Here is a 14,105-nt window from a genome sequence, read left to right as displayed (position 1 = left end):
ATAATTTGAACTAAAAATGAGAGAAAAGTGACTACGAGAATGTCAAGTGTGAGGTGAATACACAAAAGACACACTTTACTGATGATTACAGTCATTAAGTGGTTTGTATTTGTGCTGGCAGGAAGGATTACTCAGTTTTTGAAATCATACTATTTCAATTTAAAGGCTAGAACAGTGCTAAAAACAACATAATAGCTTAACAATTGGACTAAATAAGCACTATTTATTTTTTTGGATTTGGATACAAACAATAAAAAACAAATGAACATTAGTAAGCACTATACCACATCCATTCTGGTCTCACTCTGGGGAAATAGACATTTACTACCTGGTACTGGTTCTGAGAAGGCAGTGGTAAATAGTTCATTATACCTGTGAAGTGGGTAAAGCAGCTTGGCATTCTTCATAACAGCCCCAACGAGAGGTGATGGTTACAAAGGGACTACATTATCATGGATGACTACTCAGGACCTGTCTTATACTTCTTTTCCATCAGACATATCTTTCTATTTTTTAATTTATTTATTTATTAAGGATTTCTGCCTCGTCCCCACAACTGCTTCCCATTTCCCTCCCCCTCCCCCGATCAAGTCCCCCTCCCTCATCTGCTCAAAGAGCAATCAGGGTTCCCTGACCTGTGGGAAGCCCAAGGACTGCCCACCTCTATCCAGGTCTCGTAAGGTGAGCATCCAAACTGCCTAGGCTCCCACAAAGCCAGTACGTGCAGTAGGATCAAAAACCCACTGCAATTGTTCTTGAATTCTCAGTATTCCTCATTGTCCGCTATGTTCAGCTAGTCCGGATTTATCCCATGCTTTTTCAGACCTAGGCCAGCTGGCCTTGGTGAGATCCCAATAGAACATCCCCATTGTCTTAGTGTGTGGGTGCACCCCTCGTGGTCCTGAGTTCCTTGTACTCTACAACTCTGAAAACACACACCCATGCATTCATTCCCAATGAACCATGGCCTGCTACATCACCTACTCTGTCATCCTGGAAAACCTAATATCCCACCCTCTCTAAATCCATTGCCTTGTCATTTTACTTTGTAGTTTCTCCCATACACACACACACACACACAAAGAGGGAGAGAGAGAGAGAGAGAGAGAGAGAGAGAGAGAGAGAGAGTTCAGCTGCTACCCTTTGAAACTGGACTGGCCATATGACTTAAGTGGTCCAGTGAAGTGCTTCCATGCTTCTATCCCTACTCCTATAAGTCAGCCATCCCTATCCTATCCGTCTACCCCCAAACTGGCTAACTGAAAGATATAAGGGAGGTCATTCAGCCCAGATCTGCCAGCATTAGCTGACCTTGAAGCTAACTATAGATACAGGAGGAAATTCAGCCAAGATCAGCTAACTCTCACAGAGCAGAACCACTGCCAGATGACCTACAGACTTGTAAGCAATCGTAACAATACCACATACCCCACTAAGTCTTGAGGCATTTTGCTATATGGCAATAAATAACTGACCAATGCAATAGCAGGCTCGAGTGTCTTAAAAAGTTCTCTATTTTACTCACAAAAGGATGTCCCATGTTAAAACGACTGTGGACTATCCCACTGTACCTCTAAGGAGAGCAGCAGGCCTGACTACAACTTCAAAGACAGAGCAACCTAGAGAGAAGCCGCTGACTTCAAAGGTGCGGGGCTTTAGGAAAGTCCTTATCTTCCGGCTGGAGAGTCCAACAGCTGTCACGCAGCTTTCCACTCTGTCTCTCGAGCTCACCGGGAAAAGAGCAATTGAAATGTTGGAATCATTCTCAGCTCAAGTACAACAAAGGGCAGATGCTCACACAGCTGAGGGAGATCAAGCCTTTGGCAAAGTGGGAACAGCAGGAAGGTCACAGACAGAGGAACAGGAAACTCGATGCCTAGGTGAAATGTCGGTAGGTTGCCCAGCAGGGAAGCTGGCATCATCTCAACATTGCAACCTCAGTTAATAAAGCTGAAATCATATTTTCATCTCCCAAGAATAAGAGAGTCACCCATTTTATTATCTATTTCTTAGGCAGCAATTGTAAAGTTAACTTAAAACCTGAATGTGATGAACAAATTCAACATTTTTCTTCTCTTCATATCACATTCATTTCCACCCTCCTTTACTGACATACAAGGCATACTGTGCCCTAAAAAGAAAAGTTGAAAATATTTATAGAACTTTAAGCAGCTGGGCACTCATGGGCAAATCACAGCTGTGTGGGTCTTAATTTCTGGATCTGCAGGGGTATTGCAAGAAGTCTTCTGATACACGTTATTAAGAGCAGAGGAAAGCAGGCACAAGGCAACTCTCAATTCTAAGAATTACAGCATGGTATTTTTCATTCATTCATTGATTTAATGGGCATCAATTATAGTGATGAATGTGATGAAATACAGTCCTTGGCCCCTGGAGCTCTTGACCCAAAATATCAACCCAACCAAGTTCCAAGCCTTGTGCAGGTACAAAAAGAGGGGACAAAGTTTACAGTTATTATGTCAACCAGAAAAGGGGAAGCAACATGTAAAGAATAACATTTCATGTTCACATTTCCATGGTCACAACACCCAGAAGCTGTAACTGTGTGATGCGGAAATTTTGAAACACTATTTATTTACTTATGTATGTATGGTTTTTTGAGACAGGGTATTAGAGCTCAGGCTGTCCTGGAACTCATAGAAATTTGCCTGTCTTTGCCTCCCAAGTGCTGGATCTAATAGCCTTTCATCTAATTTTTCTACAGAAATTCTAGAATATGTACAATATGGAAATCATTCCCTCATTGACTGTACTACAGCTAAAAATGCATGAGCTAATTCTGAGTCAAAAAGTACAGAGAGGATTAAATCAGGCAATCACCTTCAGAATATTACAAAGCCACAGTGAGAAATGTGACTTTAACTGTAAAAATTAGGTTTTTAATTGAGAACAGAAAAAAAAATACACTGTCAGAAAAATATGAAAATTTCAATTTCAAAAGAAGAATTAAATCACAGTAACAACTAAATTATTTAGTAAGGTTAAAAGAAGGGGCACAAGTAGTTAGACTCAACAGTTGGCAATGTCAAATAAAAATCTAATTAGTATTGGTTGAAAAAGCAAAGAAAGCCAAACAAAACTTAGAGTGAAAATACACCAAAAGTACTAGAATAAAAGAAATCAATATTCAAAGAACCATTTTAAAAAGAAAATATACATGATCTCAAGATTTTCATGCTTCATGCTGCTTCATTATAAAAACAAAACTTATTGATTGCTCTTTATCAACAGCTGAATCTTGAAGCATCCCAAGAGGCATTCTAATTATAATTAATAATGCAAGGTTTTCTTTCAGAATCATTAGGGATTCATTAAGCTGACAACACAAGCTGTTTAATACTTGACTTTCTAAAAAGATGGTAGGATAAGGAGACCACCACAATAGTTACCAGGGAAATTCTGCTGTTGAATTTAAAAACAGATTTGTATTTAGGATGTGAGGACCATTTCTGTTTTCTTTGGAATCTAAATAGAATTTGTGCCTTCAGAAACCTGTATACATATGCATGTCACTTATACAAAAAAAAAGCCTATTGGACCTTTGTTTCTCCCTGCTATCAAACCTCTTTACTATACATGTTATTCCCAGTAATGAAAAATACATTTTGCAAAGAAAAGAAAAAGTTGGATCACAGCAGGAACGGAAATTCTACTTCTGGTTACTTTGGGTGTGACACACAGTTGCATACTCAAAGTCATTTGGGGGATTAGGGAGATAGCTCAGTGGGTTCAGGCAACTGCCACCAAGTTTTACAACCTGTGTTCAATACCCAGATCCTACACAGTAAAAGAACAGAAATAACTCTTGCAAGTTGTTCTCTGACCTCCATGCCCACTCAATATTATAACCCCCCCAGCACACACTTAGAATAAATCAATGTAATTTTAAAAAATTAAAGAAAGCTATTATTTTCTTTCTTGTGTGCTAATGTGTTGCAAGGCAACCCAGATCAATGCAAGCTTTTCCTGCTAGCTTTGTGTGGCCAGGTGACAGTTGGGTCTCAGACTGGAGGAGAAATTAGCTAGAGATTTATTGGACAGCTTTTGCTCTTCTGGTAAGTTGAGAGCATTTTCACGTTTACTTGCTTTGAACACAGGTCTGGCATCTGCAGCTTCAGCATAAATTTTGCAACCATAATGCAGGAGGGGCCAAGAACAGTACAGACAAAGGCACTGATACCAGTCACTCATTGAACAATGGCCAACAGCTACCTATTTCCAGATGTATTAATGCATTACAAGAGTCACCCTATTTCAAGCCACTAAAACTCACATTTTCTACCACTTTTCAGCTACAAACCTTGTTAACTGATACATTTGGCTAGGAAAAGAATCCAGCATTCATCCTCAGATCTGAGCAGATTTCACTGTCTAAAACAATCCCTGCTACATTACAATAACATATCCTTTGGGAAGAGGTGTGTATGATGGCCATATATAAGTGCATTAACATTTCTTATTATTCCTGTTTCACTCGAGACTAAAGCAAACAATGAAATGCTCATTTTAGCACAGCAGCACTCATCTCATGCACCACTGACCATTGATAGCTAGCTGAAGGTTAACAAATGAAAGCTGGGGACATCATTAAGCAGCACATTACAAAGACCTCATTTTGTCTTTTCTTAGATATGGGGTGTTTTCTCTGATAAAATGTTTTAGAATTACCTTCAGTATGACATTCATAACAACCTTTCCCTGCAACAGAATTTTCTGCTAGAAATAAACCTGAAAATTTTTTATGAGGGCTGTTTCCCAAGGATTTACACATGATATGCATATGTTCTGTCTTTATGTTATAACTTCAGTGCCTCAATTTGGAAAACAACTGAGGTAAAAAGATCCCAAAGTGTAACGACATAAAAGGAATGGTTTTTAAGGTGAATAGTCTCTGTAGAGTAAGTTAAATATTATTGTTCTATGAATATAAGGGTGCTGGTAAAGACCACTCTGGGTAACCAGGATAAACGTCTAGTAGAGAGGATTACACTAGTCTCTAGTTCACAAGAGGCGTTGCCATATGAAAGAAGTTCAAAACTACTTATCACTTTGTTCCTTTACCTGTGTTCCATAGGCTAAGGAACACTAGCATCAATAGAATCCTACAAAAAATACATAATCTCAAATCCCATACACGAACTCTAGCATGTTTACCAGGTTAGTCAGATACAAGAAGTTTGAGAAGAAATTTTCTAACAGGTTATAAAATCCAGAATCACAGGGGGCTAGTTACTACGACTTCACTGAAGGGCAAGACAACAGCTAATATTTAGAGTGACTCTGGACACTGCAAAGATTTACACATTTGCTATCAGGACAAGAAAGGAAGTCACTCTGCCTGCAGCACCAGCGATTGATGTTTTTGACAGTTCCAAAGATGATTTTCCCCGAAGGTCACTTCATAAAATCTTTGAAGGGTAGTGCATATTGTTCAGGGTGACATATGATCATAGTCATTACTGAAAAGCATGCTGTGGATATGCAATGCAAATATTCACTAAGAAAGTGCCTATGTCACCTCCATGAGGCAATGCAAATATCTCAAAGTCTAATGTGATGTGACTTTTAAACAAGAAAGGGCCACTTTGGGCATTTGTGCTACTTCAACAGTCAGAAATTCTACAGTGCTGTCAACAGACTGTCTAAAACATTTTCAAAAAATCAGGAGCTTATTTACAGCCAATCATGGCACCAATTCACCTGAGAAGCAAAATATACATCTTGCCCTCCTAAGAGTGTGAACATCTCATCAAATATGACCAAATGTATTTTGTAGCCTCTCCTGAGGCTCGGAAAACTGGTGGAATTCTAACAGCCTCCAAGGCAATATTCACACTAAGGTTTGGAGAAGTTAGTCTAACTTCACTAGATACAAGCATGACTTCTGGAAGAAGAAAACCTTCCTAAAGAGCATTGAGAGATTCTGTACAACAAACCAGACTGAAAATCTTTGGCCACAAAAGTTCTGCAGCCAGCAGTATACTGATCTTAGGCAAGGATTTTCAAAGCATCCCTGGACCAGAAATATGAACACCAGCTGGGAACTTGGTAGAAATGCAAATTCTCCCACTACCTGCCTGGAGACCTATGTAAAGACCAGTATCCCATGCTTTATTAAGCATTCCATGTGATCCAAGGAATGCCAAAATTTGAGGCGCATGAGGATCAATATTATAGAAATTGTCATTGGTAAAAGACTAGTTTTATTTTGTTCATTTTATTTCTAATGCACCATGGACTGCTATTCTCCTAAAATAACATATTGATCATTGCTACAGAAAATTGAAGTAAAAAAAACAAAACAGAAGTCCCAATTTTGTATTATTAGACTCAAATAGCAAAAATTACAGTTTAATTGTCCAAAAGTTCAATACTTACTGTCATTTTTTGTGCCTCCGTCTTTGTAGATCAATAACGTATTTGCAGAATAGCACTGGCCATCAAGGTACACGCTGAATAGCGCTGCTCTATACAGCCATAAGTAACCTTCCCTCAAACACTACAAAATTTTCTCAATTCCAAGATGTACTTCTTTTTTTCACATTTTAACATCTGAAATTGGAATGGATCTAAACATAACTACTAGTCAGAAGGTAGTAGGACTCAGCTCTCACAGTCTGCATTAGTGTACCAAAACTTTCAAGATGAAGTCAAACATGGGTAAAAATAAAATGATGGGGAGGGTCCTTGCTTTTTTAAGAAAAAAAAAAAAGCCCAAACACCAGTGCTTTTTCTGCCATGAAGGGTGATATAAATGTTCAGCAAAGTAGAAAATAAACTAGATTAGTGGTGTCTACCACAGTTGGGACAGATGAGAGGAAAAAGAATACCAAAGAAGACCCTGATAAAAGCAACTTGGGGGAGGAAAGAGTTTATTTCTACTTACTTCATCACTGAGGGAAACCAGGACAGGCACTCAAGCTCGAAACTTGAAAAGCATAAACTGGCTTGCTCCTCCTGCCTTGCTCATCTACCTTTCTTACATAGATCAGACCCACCTGCCTAAGGACAGTAATACCCACAGTGGGCTAGGACCTCCTACATAAATGAGCAATTAAGAAAATGCCTCACAGACATGGCCACAGGCCAATCTGATTGAGGCAGTCCTTCAGACGAGGCTCTCTCTTGTCAGGTGACTCTAGGTCTGGGGCAAGATGACGGCTGAAGCTAATTATAACAGTATAATGGGCTTGAAATCGCTTTAATAAAACAGCATTAGCAAATAAAACTATTGATTTGCCTTTGGCTTTCATTTGGTGCGTCAGGACAGACATGTGGCTTGCCTGCTGTAAACTATAAGATCCCCAAAGCTTGAAAACCAAATATTTAAAGCCACATGGCACAGCAGTGTCAGTTAGAACCTTGAAGAAATTATCTGCACCAAGGGGAAGAACTGAGTCCTTTTATATGACTTCTGGACATACTGATGTTGAATCACCTGTTGGTCAATCTGCATAAAGAAGCAACCGTTATCCCATATAGGCTGTCACCTCATTAATTAAAAGTTCAAGCTACCAAATTAAAGAAATATTCAGTCAGCATATGCTCAAGAAATATTCTGAAGGTCCAGTTTTCTTTCAAACACATGGTTTAATTATCTGTTCAGGTGTTTGCTTATTCACTACTGGAAGGGTATGATTAGATAGTCATTTATTTGCCACAGTACAAGGAAAATTACTGTAAATCAATTTTTAATCTGTGATTTATTATTCATATTTAACAACTGTTTAAGGAGATGCTACTTGAACATAAAATCAAAGCCACCATTTTCGATATTAAGTTTACCTTTCTTCTTTTCAAGAAAACAGTGACTGTGCTAGAGAAACAAAGAGAAGCAATTCCAATAGCTGATCTCTTAGTGTTCAGTTTGCCAAGAAAAATTGCAAGCCTTAAAATAGTAAATGAAAAAGGTCCAGAAACATATACAGGATTTTATCACCTCCAAAAATATAAACACAATGGGGATGATTTTAAAATGCAAAACAAAAGCTTTTAAGATGCAAAGCACTGTGCGGCTCAACATTATTCTATTCTTCCACCGTGTCCTTAATGTTAGCAATCACAGGGTTCTATTTGTTATCACAGAATGGCATGAGTGGATCATTTTGACCTGTTACAAGCTAGTACATTTCCCATTTATAATGAAAAAAGCAAAATTTAACATCCTGTGGCTGTTGAAAGGTTGATTATAAGTGAAAATATGACAATGTTCATGACTAACCAATAATTGTGTCCATCAAATACTGAATCCTAAGTACCTCTTCTGTCAGAGACTAAAAACATATTTAGAAAAAGAGATTGTGAAGAGCTAGATTCAAAATATGGCCCTTCCTTCTGGAGACTGTATAATAGCCTCAAAGGTGTTATTAGATTTCATGAAATTAAAAGCATTTCAACTGCTTTATTCCTTCTTTCAGGAAATATGTACAAAGACTATTCTGTTTGCTGGGAAGCTGACCAGAACCCATCTCAGTAGTAGTAAAACATTGATGACAGTAAAAAATACGGAGTTGGCCCATGTATGATGCAGGAAAGGCTCCCTGAGAAACATACAGCATGAAAATAAATACATTACATGCAATAAGCAGTACAAACAAAAGAACAGCTAAGGACACTACAGCAAAGTGTTAAGAAAGAGAATAAAATGTAAGAAAAATAGTAAAAATCATGGAACTAGCTCACCAACTTCAGACTAACAGCATGGGAACCAGCATAGGACAAAACTAGGTCTGTTGAATGTGGGTGACCATTGTGAGTGGCTGAGGCAGAATGAGAGGCCACTGGCAGTAGGATCAGGATTTATCCCTAGTGCTTGAACTGGCTTTCTGGAACCCATTCTCTTAAGAGGGATACCTTGCTCAACCTAGATATAGTAAGGAGGATTTTAGTCCTGCCTCAAAGTGATGTGTCAGACTTTGTTGACTCCCCTTGGGAAGGAAGCCTTACCCTCTCTGAGGAGTGGATGGGGTAGGGTAGGGGGAAAGCAGGGGGAGCAGGAAAAGGGGAGGAAATGGGAACTGGGAATGGTATATAATAATGAGGAAAGATTGTTTTTAAAAATAAATAAGATCAAATCAAATATATAAGTAAAAGCTCATACACACACACACACAAGAAAAAGAAAACCCGAGAACAAATGTAACACTGGAAACCTGCTTACCGCTTGCCCTTACCATTACTTCTGCAGGCATCATGCTTTTTCCCATCCTAACACCACCTAACATCTTTCTATGTTCTATTTGGTAATGACTTTCCTGTACCTCACCTCTGTGAGATTTTGTAGGCAACTAATTTGGTCCTAAATCCTCAGGTTGGTTTAAAATCTCCAAATGGTCCCTTGAGAGGCCTCTTAATAAACAGAAAACAAATTAGCTGCCATTTTGTCAGTATTTATTGACATACTCAAGGAAGAGGAAATTTGAACATTTATGTTAAACTAGATGAATGATGTAAAGAGATCACAACTTAGTAGAAGAATTTGGATTCTAGACTTGACTCAATTCCTTATCAATGGGAGACTATAAATTTCAGAGGTTAGTCTTGGTTTGCAGCTTTTTAATTAGATTCCCAACTAGTTGGTGCCTATCAAAAGTACCCTAGTGAAGAAGGACTTGTTGGGAAGAAGAAAAAAGTATGTGGGAGGTGGAGAGGGTAAGAAATTCATAATAGGGATGAATATGATTAAATTTACTATATATACACATATTAAATTGGAGAAAAATATGTTTAAAAAGCATCCAACTTAGGCAATAGTGCTATAATTATTCTACTTCTTACCATATATCCTGGAAAAGTTATTTATCCTTTCACATGTTTCCTATTTTCTAGTCTGAAAACGAGAGAAGTAATTTGTAACTTGAGATTTCATGAGAATTAAATAGGATAGCTTAAGTGGTTAGAGGTAGTTGGCAATACATTGCTTTATATAATTATTAGATATGACCAGTAGAATGGATTGGAAGCACTTTAGATTTTGAAGCATCTGAGTCATGCATATGAGAAAATTTTGTCTCGTTTTGTATTGCATAAATGTTTCAACCACTCTTGTATCCTAATCATCTATGCCTTCACTTTTAATTATTTTAACTAAAACTTTATCACCCCCATATAAAAGTTTAATACACTTATTTTCATGATTTTACACAGTACCTCACTAAGACACAGTCTTAAGTTAAAATACACAAAGTGTTAAATTCACACAGGGTTATTAGTTCAAACTAGTTCAAAATATTGAAATGTCATCACTTTAATTAAATCTTATTTGAGTGTGACTTCTAAGAATGTAAGAGTTATAGCAGACCATATTTCTGATGTTAAATATGGGTTGGCAACATTCTTCTATAAATGGCTTCATTATTTAATGTAAGTACTCCAGGAATATTGGTTCATTATCAGGCAAAAAACAAAGCAACAGATGTGCAGGCTGAAGAAGCCTAGAGAGCTGCTTACTGTACATGATACAGACCTACGGGTAATAAAATTATAAAGTATTTTGAGATCCATACTAGATGACAGTTTAACCACTCTTGCCACAAAAAAAAAGAGTGGGTTGGGAGGAAGTGAGGATCTGGGAGGACTTAGTGAGGGACATAATCCAAATACACTGTCTGAAAACTAATACAAATTTAAAATAGCATAATGGTAATTATATTAGCACAGCGAATCAGCTAATTTGCTTAATGATAGCAACCTTTAACAGTCTACATGTATCCCTTAACACTACACTGGATAGCTTAGTAATACATAACAATTAAGATTTCTTAGTGTTAACAGGGTAAATGTGAAGGACAGAATACATTGTGGAATATTTTAGCCCACCATATAGGTGAGGCCAGTGAAGGAATATGTTCCTGATATTTCTCAAAAAAAAATTACACATAGCTAACCCAGAGAGTCAGCAGGTTTCCAAAATAAGAACAGTTTTTCCTTGTTCTACCTCTCCCCCCTCATATTCCAATTCACTGGAGGTAAAAAAAATCTAGAACACTTTTATAAACCATGTTTTTTTCTAATGACTTACCTCCATATATTAAAATGAAATTCTTATATAATGATTTTCCTATTTATTAATTATTTATGAATTTGGTGTGACTAATTAGCTGTCTTATAATACCTCCATCCTACTTCCTCACCTTCCCTAAATAGCACGTGTGATGATCATCTTTTCCTCTCTTCTCCATCTTCCGTTTTGGCATTTATACTCAGCTACCATCCAAAATGCCCTTTAGCACTGTTCTCATAGGTTCCTGTTACCACATCTATTTTGCCACTCCAGGATTTGAGGTCCCCACACTTTTCTGTTGCTTGGCTCATTCCCTTGTTGTGGGTGCCCCAAAAATGTGAAGCTTGGAGATCTGTAGCATCAGAGTATGTTGCTACTTTTATACTTAAGAGATAGCATAGTCTGTTATAAAATTCTAACTGAGAATTAGCTTTTTATTTTCAAATTTTGGAGTTCTTGCTCCTCATCTGGCTTCCTCAGGTGCACAAAACCAATTCTGGTTTACTTTTTGAAAGCTTTTAAAATCCCCTTCCATTCAGCTTCGTGGTGAACTATTTAACTATTAACTATTTAACTGTTGCCACGCATGTCTTGCACTCCATTTCATTTTCCATCATTTCCCTCTTTGCTTACTTTATTTTCTTTTAATTGGGACTGACTAGTAGGCAGAGGTTAGCATTCCTCTAATTAATTGCTCTTTAATTTATAACTTTTGAAATTCCATACATGAGTACTGTCTTTACATCATTCCCATCCCCCCTTTTCCCTCATCTCACTTCCCCATGAACCCACTCCCTCTTAAATTCATGACCTCTTCTTTTAAAATTATTATTACACATATACATACATGTATGTATACAACCTACTGAGTTCATTTAGCTTTGCCTTTATGTACTACGTTTAGGGCTGACCACTGGGGTTTTGATAACCAGGGCTCATTCCTGGAGAAAAGGAGTTCTCCTTCTTTCGGCAGCCATTGGTTGCTCTTCATCTAGAGAAGGGGCCGTGTGATGCTTCTCCCATCAAAGCTGGTATAATCTTCTCTCATTTTATCAGTCTTATTGTCTTTTGGCTGAACTTTTAGGGATGTTTATTCAACAATAGTCTAATCCTTCAATGGAAGTGTTTTTACTGCTAACATATTGTGAACTTCTCAGAGTTCTTTTCTGTTATGATTGCCCTTCTCAATAATATCCTACTTCATCCTCTTCATGTGCTCACTTTCCCCTTTGACAATATCGATTTGCACATTTGGAGAGTGTTGGACATTTAGTTTTCTTATGCTCAATGTTAGTGAGCTTGCTGTCACTGTAGCAATATCAAAAATGACTCTGTTTCAAAAGGTTTCATCCACAGTTGGTGGTCTGACGCTTTGGGGCCAGTTGTGGAGCGGCACCTTGTGTGTTAGAATCATGTAATGGATGAAGACCTCATGTCAGATTCAAAGAAGGGAAAGAGGTTGGCTCCCACAATTCCATTTGAGGACATCCCCCCCACACACACACAAACAACCAAATCCTCTGAGAGGTTCTGCCACCTTCCAATAGCACCAGCTGAGGACAAAGCCTTTTAAAACAGGCCTCTGGGGGACATGTTCCTAACACCACCTGTTTTCCTCCAAGTTTTCAGTTTCCTTGTTGGTTTTCTTTGTTAAGATAACTGCTCTTGAGATCAAATGTCAAATGTCTTTTACAGACAATTGCTTTTTCAGTTTCAATGTTAAAACCTCAAAGGGAAATGGGAGCCTGGAAAGGATTGTTGGTGGCTATTGGGTGGACACTGGGATAGAGTATTCTCCCAAATATCAGTATCTGTAGCTCTTATTTTTTCTTGAGTCTGAATGTCATACATACTCTTTTAACTTGCTGTTCGACTCACAGAATTGCTACCAGTGTGGTAGGAGTTGCTTTGAAAGAAAAGGCTAAGTTGTATAAATGCTTGTGTGTCATGAAGTCCTCACAATTAATTCAGCATGAGTATTTGCATGTTACCCTGTGATTTTTATGACCTACTTTCTACTTGTAATAGAAGTGTTACATTTATCATAGTGACTAGCATATAGTAAGTCTTAGTTTTTGACCCATTTTCTGGCAGTTATAAGAAATTTATGCCACAACTGTCACATGACTCCATCTAGTTCCCACATTTAGTGATGTTTGTACAAGTTTAGGCTAATAATGTTCTCAAAATGTATTTTCCAAACCAGTAGCAGAAACAGGAGCATATATGTACAAACATTCTCAGGCCCAGTTTTATACCTACTATGTCAAAACGTTACGGAGAGAGCCAGTCATGTGTGTTTCACAAACCCTCCAGGGATTCTACTGCATGCTCAACTGGGAGAAGCACTGGATTCAGAGGAAAAACATATAACAGATCAACACAAATATTAAACTCAAGACCTGAACTTACTTGGTGTGATACTGAAGGTCATAAGTAGAACTCATGAATACATGCAGGACCTCATTGATTATGGATAATGAAAAGTCACAATTATGAATCATTAGAGCAGAGTAGTTGATAGTACTAAAAGCTTTATTATTAATCACTATATATAGGAGCTAGAAGCTGAAGAGTGAAATGTAGATTTAGTCTGTAAAATCTGCAATGAACTGCACTATGGTTTTCTGACACAAAGCAGAAAGTGTATTAATACAAAAACAATTCACTTCAATCTCTAGAATCTTAATAAACACCTTGAAAGAATCATTAATTGTATTTATTCATCCTTTTCCAAAACAGGCTACCTAATATATATCGTCTGGATCATTTGCTAAGGAAAAGTTATTTAAAGTTGTAACTTCAACAAATCACAACTATCGAAATTCCTCTGAAATTTTGAGTTAATGCCATGTAAACAAATGAGCTTCAGAAGGAAAAAAAGCTGGGGGTGGACAGAACAAGAAATCAACATTCCAACATCGTTTTCTTAGCATTTGACAGTAGCTTCAAGTCAGTGAGATGATTTCCTCTAGGGACTCAGCACATCAAGTCCCTAGATTCAGTTTGTAAGGAACCTAAGGTTTTCTTTCCAACAGAAAGGAAGATTCTTTTCCCCAGAGGAAAGGGGAACTCATGTAGG

The 14,105-nt window shown here is 37.7% G+C and overlaps 1 protein-coding gene across 1 annotated transcript in view; it reads right to left on the bottom strand.

The window, feature by feature from the left end:
• Positions 1-14,105, bottom strand: part of LOC121442678 (lanC-like protein 3) — a 104,282-nt gene that overhangs the window by 76,183 nt on the left and 13,994 nt on the right. The window lies entirely within an intron of this gene.

The sequence above is a fragment of the Microtus oregoni genome, unplaced genomic scaffold (genome assembly GCF_018167655.1).
Source record: "Microtus oregoni isolate MIOR12 unplaced genomic scaffold, Mior012 000092F_ref0000046, whole genome shotgun sequence".
NCBI lineage: Eukaryota > Metazoa > Chordata > Mammalia > Rodentia > Cricetidae > Microtus > Microtus oregoni.
This window is presented reverse-complemented; position numbering and strand designations above follow the sequence as displayed.